Genomic DNA, 10,066 nt, shown 5'->3' on the forward strand with positions numbered 1-10,066 from the left:
TGTAAAATGCGTCGTTTCCGCTAAGGGAAACATACACTGAACGACTCACCGATTTTGCTCGTATTTTTTACGGTTCTAGTATATACTTAGACGTAACAGATGCTGTTTCAATACAATGCCCTTTTCTGGCGCTTTTAAGCAGTCGAGGTTTCACAAGCCTTTCAGATACCATTCAAGAGTGCCCGCCGCACAGTGTCAGAAGTAGCGCAATCGCCTGAGTCAGCCGAGTACAAGTTTTCCCTTATTGTGGTCGAGCCACGTCACTGTTTCTTCTCTTCTTCCTCCGAAACTTGTTCACTAAGGAACCAAAATAGTAATGATGTTCATTATGCTACATTCGAAGCGAGGTATAAACAAGACGCGCTTTCTGATCGAAAGTATCCGTACATCCCTGTGTAATGGGACTCGACAACCAGAGGTTACGAGAGGAGGTATATAGAAGAAGTTCTACATCTACATCTACATTTATACTCCGCAAGCCACCCAACGGTGTGTGGTGGAGGGCACTTTACGTGCCACTGTCATTACCTCCCTGTCCAGTTCCAGTCGCGTATGGTTCGCGGGAAGAATGACTGCCCGAAAGCCTCCGTGCGCGCTCGAATCTCTCTAATTTCACATTCGTGATCCCCTCGGGAGGTATAAGTAGGGGGAAGCAATTTATTCGATACCTCATCCAGAAACGCACCCTCCCGAAACCTGGACAGTAAGCTACATCGGGATGCAGAGCGCCTCTCTTGCAGAGTCTGCCACTTGAGTTTGCTAAACATCTCCGTAACGCTATCACGCTTACCAAATAACCCTGTGACGAAACGCGCCGCTCTTCTTTGGATCTTCTCTATCTCCTCTGTCAACCCGACCTGGTACGGATCCCACACTGATGAGCAATACTCAAGCACAGGTCGAAGGAGTGTTTTGTAAGCCACCTCCTTTGTTGATGGACTACATTTTCTAGGGGCTCTCTCAATGAATCTCAACCTGGCACCCGCCTTACCAAAAATTAATTTCGTATGATCATTGCACTTCAAATCGTTCCGTACGTATACTCCCAGATATTTTACAGAAGTAACTGCTACCAGTGTTTGTTCCGCTATCATATAATCATACAATAAAGGATCCTTCTTTCTATGTATCCGCAATACATTACATTTGTCTATGTTAAGGGTCAGTTGCCATTCCCTGCTCCAAGTACCTATCCGTTGCAGATCTTCCTGCATTTCGCTGTAATTTTCTAATGCTGCAACTTCTCTCTATACTACAGCATCATCCGCGAAAAGCCGCATGCAACTTCCGACACTATCTACTAGGTCATTTACATATATTTTGAAAAGCAATGGTCCCACAACACTCCCCTGTGGCACGCCAGAGGTTACTTTAACGTATGTAGACGTCTCTCCATTAAGAACAACATGCTGTGTTCTGTTTGCTAAAAACTCTTCAATCCAGCCACACAGCTGGTCTGATATTCCGTAGGCTCTTACTTTGTTTATCAGGCGACAGTGCGGAACTGTATCGAACGCCTTCCGGAAGTAAAGGAAAATTGCATCTGCCTGGGAGCCTGTATCTAATATTTTCTGGGTCTCATGAACAAATAAAGCGAGTTGGGTCTCACACGATCGCTGTTACCGGAATCCATGTTGATTCCTACAGAGCGGATTCTGGGTTTCCAGAAATGACACGATACACAAGCAAAAAACATGTTCTAAAATTCTACAACAGATCGATGTCAGGGATATATCTCTTTTTCCAATCATTTGAAACCTTCCGTTCCTTTAGAGACTAGCGGTACACGGCTGTTAGAAGGGGGGCAAGTTCTTTCGCGTACTCTGTGTAGAATCGAATTGGTATCCAGTCAGGTCGAGTGGATTTTCCTCTGTTGAGTGATTTCAGTTGCTTTTCTATTCCTTGGACACTTATTTCGATGTCAGCAAGGGGTACTGTATTGTCAGTAGAGAAGCAGCAACAACAGAAAGGTCCGGTCAATAGGACTCAGTGATTTCAAACGTGCATTAGTCATTACATGTCATCTAGCCAATCCCGCAGGTCTCTTGCAGGCGCTTGCCAATCACGGTTTAGTTAGGTCCCATTAACTGCTCCTAAGGCGGGGATGTTAATGTACTAGCTAAGTCCGTATTTAGTATCAACATTGTTCAGCTGAAAGCTAAACGTAACTGCTCTGCCAAATAAGGCTTTGTGAGCCTACTGACTCAGGGCTGGTAAAAGCTGGCTTTATACGCTAGTACGTGCCTGTTGTTTACAAAGTTCTACGGTGGCAACCTACCATAGCGTCTAGACGATATATGAAATTACATGTTAATTCCTTGAAGAGTAAGTAGCGCCCTGGGACCGCGTCTGCGGGCGCCTGCATTTTCGCAGGGCTCTCCCCTTACTGTTTACTTCATGTAACAATATCTCTCCTAGTTTCGCCTGCCCTCATCATCGTCTCTGCTTCCGCGCCTTGGAGCGCCTGTCCTCCTTTCTCACAGCTTCAAGATAACACTACAGTAGCAAGGAATAATCAATATATTACAAATGGTTTGTGGAGAGTAATATTCCTGAAATAGACTGATATGCCCAGATTCCCGTCCTGAACTCAATGGGACACCTTTGGGATGAACTATAACTTCTTCTTCGCTCCAGACCCCATCGTTCAGTAAAATTACCTTCTCTGTTTTTTTTTTTTTTTTTTTTTTTTTTTTTAGCAAGAACTGACTTCTATTCCTCCATATACATTTAGACACCTCACTGCAAGTATCGCCCATAAAGGCGAAGTGTGAACACATCCCAAATCAATATCTACTAATAAGTGTCCAGATACTTTTGGTCAAATAGTATGTGCCTAGAATCTGTGAAGTCAGTTACAACTACACCTGTATAGTCTATCAATAGCGTTCGTGTCAGAGGGACCTTATCGTTTACTGTACTCATTACTGGTTCTTCTTCATATTTTTATCAATAATGAACTGACAGCTTCGTTCGTAGAATGCGTACCGGGAATAAGAATAATCTTCAAAAAGACTGTAAGACTCATAACACCGGAGCATAAAATGAGTTTCAGAATTCTCCAGCCGGTTGTCGACAATGAAATGTTATGCTTCTCTGTCCTTCTTGCAAACAGAAATGATCCTCAATAGTTTGGAACGCTTCCTTCCTATATTTGTACCTCCCATTAAATCTACCTGTCTCGGAAAATGATGTACACTACTGGCCATTAAAATTGCTACACCAAGAAGAAATGAGGATGATAAACGAGTATTCATTGGACAAAATATTATTCTAGAACTGACATGTGATTACATTTTCACGCAATCTGGGTGCATAGATCCTGAGAAATCAGTACCCAGAACAACCACCTCTGGCCGTAATAACGGCCTCGTTACGCCTGGGCATTGAATCAAACAAAGCTTGGATGGACAGGTACAGCTGCCCATGCAGTTTCAACACGATACCACAGTTCATCAAGAGTAGTGACTGGCGTATTGTGACGAGCCAGTTGCTCGGCCACCATTGACTAGATGTTTTCAATTCGTGAGAGATTTGGAGATTGTGCTGGCCAGGGCATCAGTCGAACATTTTCTGTATCGACAAAGGCCCGTATAGGACTTGCAACATGCGATCGTGCATTATCCTGGTGAAATGTAGGGTTTCGCAGGGATCGAATGAAGGGTAGAGCCACGGGTCGTAACATATCTGAAATGTAGCGTCCACTGTTCAAAGTGCCGTCAGTGTGAACAAGAGGTGACCGAGACCTGTAACCAATGACACCCCATACCATCACGCCGGGTGATACGCCGGTGTGGCGATGACGAATACACACTTCCAGTGGGCGTTCACCGCGATGTCACCAAACACGGATGCGACCATCCGAAAAAATGATGTTTTGCCATTCGTGCACCCAGGTTCCTCGTTGAATACACCATCGCAGGCGCTCCTGTCTGTGATGCAGCGACAAGGGTGACCGCAGCCATGGTCTCCGAGCTGATAGTTCGCAAACGTCGTCGAACTGTTCGTGCAGATGGTTGTTGTCTTGCAAACGACCCCAGCTGTTGACTCAGGGATCGAGACGTGGCTGCACGATCCGTTACAGCCATGTTGATAAGATGCCTGACATCTCGACTGCTAGTGATACGAGGCCGTTGGGATCCAGCACGGCGTTCCGTATTACCCTCCTGAATCCACGGATTCCATATTCTGCTAACAGTCATTGTATCTCGACCAACGCGAGCAGCAATGTCGCGATGCGATAAACCGCAATCGCGATAGGCTACGATCCGACCTTTATCAAAGTCGGAAACTTGATGGTACGCATTTCTCCTCCTTACACGAGGCATCACAACAACGTTCCACCATGCAACGCCAGTCAACTGCTGCTTGTGTATGAGAAATCGGTTGGAAACTTTCCTCATGTCAACACGTTGTAGGTGTCGCCACCGGCGCCAATCTTGTGTGAATTCTCTGAAAAGCTAATCATTTGCGTATCACAGCATCTTCTTCCTGTCGGTTAAATTTCGCGTCTGTAGCATGTCATCTTGGTGGTGTAGAACTTCTAATGGCCAGTAGCGTAATACAAAGTAAGTGTAGTATCGGTTTCGGTATTTCTCCTGCAAAGTGGTCGGAAGTGATAAACGTCTTCCTTTCTAATATTTACTGCGTTGTAAACGAAGAGGGACGACCACCGAAGCGCCGAGTCACAAGTCGATTAAATTCTCCTTATGTTGTTGAGTGACGCCGCTTCGCTCCTCTTTACTCCCATCCGATCGCATTAGTAGAGATTCGTGTTACGCCTGCCACCTAACTGCCTGAAGCTGCACTTTTTGTCAGCCCCGAAGCCCGCGCTAGCTGAGTGGCAGGAGCGACTGAGCACAATACCCGTCGCGGATAGCGCTCCAGCTGTCTTCTGGGGGTGGTACAATCGGTGCGTCTTTCTGGAAGGTCCACAATGGGTGGCGGAACTGGCGGGAGGTCGCTCTGCATTCACGAGGTGTCGATCCGAGACTGACAGCTACGGGCGCCCAGCCGCCCATCTCGCGGGCGGAACGAACGCGGGCCTTCCGGCTGTGCGGCGTGCACAATCACTGCAGCGCCTCTGGCGGCGGCAGCCGTAACCAGTGGTCCGCCAGCTCGCGTCACAGCCTCCTCCGGCACGTGAGCGTTTTTGCAGCGAGCGCACCGCGGGAGGTAAACACGGCTCTCTGGTTCGCTCAGAGTTGACTCCTGGGGTTTTCCGGACAGTGGAATTCAGTGTCAGCGCTGTGCCTCTACCCTTTTGTGCATCGTTGCCCCGATTTGTCACAGGGTGCTCTCTTTCTGCTTCTCTGCCCAGTCACTTCGTACTCGTACGCTCTGACAACCGTAGCACCTACCGCGTCTTACTTATGTGACGTGCTGGTATAGGTCGACACTCCTCCGTGTGTAACGTCAGTGACGTATTCTTCCTCGGTGGCAGTCGACCTGAAGAGAACACGTTCGTTGGTGGAAGAAACGCCTGTAACGGCGGAAAAATGGTTTCGTACACCTCCTGATCACCAGATTGTGCGCCGATATCCTGGCATTGCGCTATTTATTTTAGTTTTCATTATTTATTTATGGCTGATATGCATACATATAGGCTTGTCTTGCTGGGGATTAGAACAGACTGTAAATTTCAATTGTTTTATTATGAATTAGCTGGCTGCGCTCGCGTATTAGTAATTTTTTTATGGTGAGTGTAAACTGTTGTACGCGCAATAATATCTGCTGCCCTCGCGAGTCTGCCTGTTCCGGTAAATGTAGGTAGTGATATGGGCATACACAAAGTGTAGAACTTACCGAAGTTCGATCGCCGAACCTTTAGAACAATAGCCTGAGACGGTAACCAGGGGCGACTCTTCCCCCGGGTCCCACAGTCGCACTGTTTTTCGGAAGAACTGTAAGTAATTATACTGTTTAGAATTATGTACGCATGAGTTTCCACTATGTTTCGAGGGTGTAAAGAACAGATCATTAAGATGTGTGTAAATTTGTAAGTTTGTAGAGGACATTTGATGCAATTCTGCTTTCTTAATCACGTCGTACGTATTACAAATTGGTAGAACTGTTTCCGTACAGAACGATTACAGACGTCTACAACTCTACTGTCCCTCTGTCCTTCAAAGACGCAAAATAACCTACACTACCCTTGGTTGGCGACTGTGAAAAGAGGTACGTACTCTTCACCAACACCAGTCATGTAAATAAACAATTGTCCACCTGAAGATGATGGTGTGATCCATCGAAACGTCTAGTGGGTTATATAAACAAGTGGATGACGCAGGAATTGTTTTATTTGTATTGATTAACAATCGTAGCCGTCATAATGCCGTCCGTTATGGAGGAAATATTGATTTTCATTACACTCTTAACGAAGCTCACCATTTGTTGATATACTCCGCACCAAATAACACAGCCTGCTCAATGAAACAGTCAAACAAGCAAAGTATTTCCAAAACGGGATAGCTGTTTGTTAGGATTAGTTCATGATAAGCTAACACAGTGTCGTTTCGACGACTCTTTTTATGTTCTTTCCAGTCACAGTGTATCTTTACATTCTGGTTGTCTGTTGTGTCTTAACGCATTTCTATGAACTATTTATCAAGCTTAAATTCTTGCTCATTCTCACCCCCCCCCCCCCACCTCTCCCTTTTCCCGAATGCTGCAGCGTCAGGGTGCTAGATTTCATTGTTAAGTACAACCCAGGTCAGGTCTTCCTAAGCGGTAAGTCGAGACATGTTACTGCGTGGGACAGAAATATGAAGTGTGAAGCGAACTTTTGTCCTGCGCAGACATCTAAACTTAAAAGTACATTTGACTTGTTAACGTGCGGTGTAATAATCTGTAATCGAGAATCAGTAACTGTGATTGACACTGATTCTTGCTTGCCGGTCATTTGAGCGATGGTAAATACTCCAGATGGTGATTACCTGACTCTTTCGACGTATGAAAGAACAATTACATGGGCACCTCGTCACGTGGTCAGTTCCATCGTATACATGGCCTATGCAGGTAGTGGTTCAACACTTCTACTTCAGTTTCATAATGCAATGACTGTAATATCGACTAACGTTGGTTATGTTGCTGAGATAACAATTCCTAAATCAGGGTGAGTAGATCTGCTAGTGCCTAAATAAAATTTTACTACAAGTTAGTTTCACATACACGAGTGTTATTCGGAAAGTAAGGTCCAATTTCTTTCAAATCTCAAACCATCACAGATTTTTTTCAAAAAATGTTTTGTTTAGTTCCTTACGTATTTCTCTACATATTTCATTAAACATCTTTCATAAGTTCTACAAGGTTTTGTATAGCTAAGCGGCAGACGTCAACCTCCTGTGAGGATAACCAGTCTTTACTTCCTTCTTTCTCCTGGTCACCTGCAGCGAAGCGTTTGCGTTTAGGTACATGAACAAGTGAGCCGGCCGGGTTGGCCGAGCGGTTCTAGGCGCTACATTCTGGAACCGCGCGACCGCTACGGTCGCAGGTTCGAATCCTGCCTCGGGCCTGAATGTGTGTGATGTCCTTAGGTTAGTTAGGTTAAGTAGTTCTAAGTTCTAGGGGACTGCTTACCTCAGAAGTTAAGTCCCATAGTGCTCAGAGCCATTTGAACCATTTGAACAAATGAAAATCGCTCGTCGCCAAGGTGTCATAAGATTATGGGTGTGAAGGGCAGAATGGTTCCTGGCAGTGTCATGTAGCAACAAAATTCCAGACGTCAGAAGGCGACGTCGCTTATTCTGTATTGCACGTCGAAGTTTAGTCATGGTATCGCAGTACGCGGCTCAGTTTGTTGTTCTCCTTGCTGCTTAAACTCTACTAACAAGACTGCAAGTCTGTCCCACAACACGGTTGCCATAATCCTGCATGTTGAGGTTGTCTGCTTGTCCTTGACTTTGGCTGACGATGTCGTGTGACGCCATTGCATTGACTGTTGTTTAGACTCTGGGGTCATCTGGGAAACCCATGTCTGGTCCCCTGTGGCAATGTTCTCTAATAACTGTTCACCTTCGTGACGGTATCGGTCCAAAAAATCAAGAGCACAAGTCATTCTTTCTATTTTGTATTTGCCAATAAGGAACCCAGGAACCCAACGTGCGCACAACTTACGTCAGCGACAATTTTGTGCAAGTCCACATTCGGATATTGCAGTGCTGAGTTTGAAATTGTTAATAGCTTGTCTTCACAAATATTTTAGTCTATTGCTTTGACCAAATCTTGTGAGGTCACTGATGTTCCGCCTGATCGCGGTTCATTACGGACATTTTTCTATCCATTCTTGAAATCTCTCATCCACTTCCGAACTCATCGCTTTGGGGCCTTACACCTCACTTATTTCAGATGAATATCCGCCGCTGAAGGGATCCTTGCTGTCAAAAATCGAATTGTTTCAGAGTAGTCGGGCTGATTAATTATTTTAAACTGACACTGACAACTGCAAACTGCAACAGTACCAAAGCAGATGTCGTCGTTTGATGAGCAAGGCATGCTGGGAGTCGCTGCGCATGCGCGTTTCAATGTCAGTGCGGCATTCGATTGCCTACGACGATTCGGACCTTACTTTCCGAATAACCCTCGTCAAACGTTTAGAGAAACATGGTCCTCCTTGGTACACAAAACGGGTTAGAACACTGTTGCAGAAACAACGAAACAAACATGCCAAATTTAAACAGACGTAAAATCCCAAAGAATGGCGGTCTTTTACAGAAGTTCGAAATTTAGCGCGGACTTCAACGCGAGATGCTTATAACAGTTTCCACAACGAAACCTTGTCTCGAAACCTGGCAGAAAATCCAAAGCGATTCTGGTCGTTTGTGAAGTATATTAGCGGCAAGAAACAATCAATGCCTTCTCTGCAGGACAGCATTGGAGATACCATCGCCGGCCGCAGTGGCCGTGCGGTTCTAGGCGCTACAGTCTGGAACCGAGCGACAGCTACGGTCGCAGGTTCGAATCCTGCCTCGGGCATGGATGTGTGTGATGTCCTTAGGTTAGTTAGGTTTAATTAGTTCTAAGGTCTAGGCGACTGATGACCTCAGAAGTTAAGTCGCATAGTGCTCAGAGCCATTTGAGATACCATCGAAGACAGTGCTGCCAAAGCAGAGTTACTAAACACAGCCTGCCGACGTTCCTTCACAGAAGAAGCCGAAGTAAATATTCCAGAATTCTAATCGAGAATAGCTGCCAACATGAGTAACGTAGAAGTAAATATTCTCGGAGTATGCTGATGCATTAGCTCCATACTTAACAATCATATACAACCGTGCGCTCGACGAAATATCCGTACCCAAACACTGGAAAGTTGCACAGGTCACACGAATATTCAAGAAAAGTAGTAGGAGTAGTCCTGTAAATTACAGGCCCATATCGTTAACGTCGATATGCAGCAGGATTTTAGAACATATATTGTGTTCGAACATAATGGGTTAGGTTAGGTTAGTGGTGTTTAACGTCCCGTCGACAACGAGGTCATTAGAGACGGAGCGCAAGCTCGGGTTAGGGAAGGATGGGGAAGGAAATCGGCCGTGCCCTTTCAAAGGAACCATCCCGGCATTTGCCGGAAACGATTTAGGGAAATCATGGAAAACCTAAATCAGGATGGCCGGAGACGGGATTGACCCGAATGCGAGTCCAGTATGCTAACCACTGCGCCACCTCGCTCGGTCGAACATAATGAATTACCTCGAAGAAAACGGTCTACTGACATACAGGCCACATGGGTTTAGAAAACATCGTTCCTGCGAAACACAACTACCTCTTTATTCACATGAAGTGCTGAGTGCTATTGACAAGGGATTTCAGATCGATTCCGTATTTCTCGATATCCAGAAGGTTTTTGACACTGTACCATACAAGCGCCTCGTAGTGAAATTGCGTTCTTACGGAATATCGTCTCAGTTACGTGACTGGATCTGTGATTTCCTGTCAGAGAGGTCACAGTTCGTAGTAATTGACAGAAAGTCATCGAGTAAAACAGAAGTGATTTCAGGCGTTCCCCAAGGTAGTGTTATAGGCCCTTTGCTGTTCCTCATCTATATATACGATTTTGGAGACAATCTGA

Source organism: Schistocerca cancellata, chromosome 6 (assembly GCF_023864275.1).
Source record: "Schistocerca cancellata isolate TAMUIC-IGC-003103 chromosome 6, iqSchCanc2.1, whole genome shotgun sequence".
Lineage (NCBI taxonomy): Eukaryota > Metazoa > Arthropoda > Insecta > Orthoptera > Acrididae > Schistocerca > Schistocerca cancellata.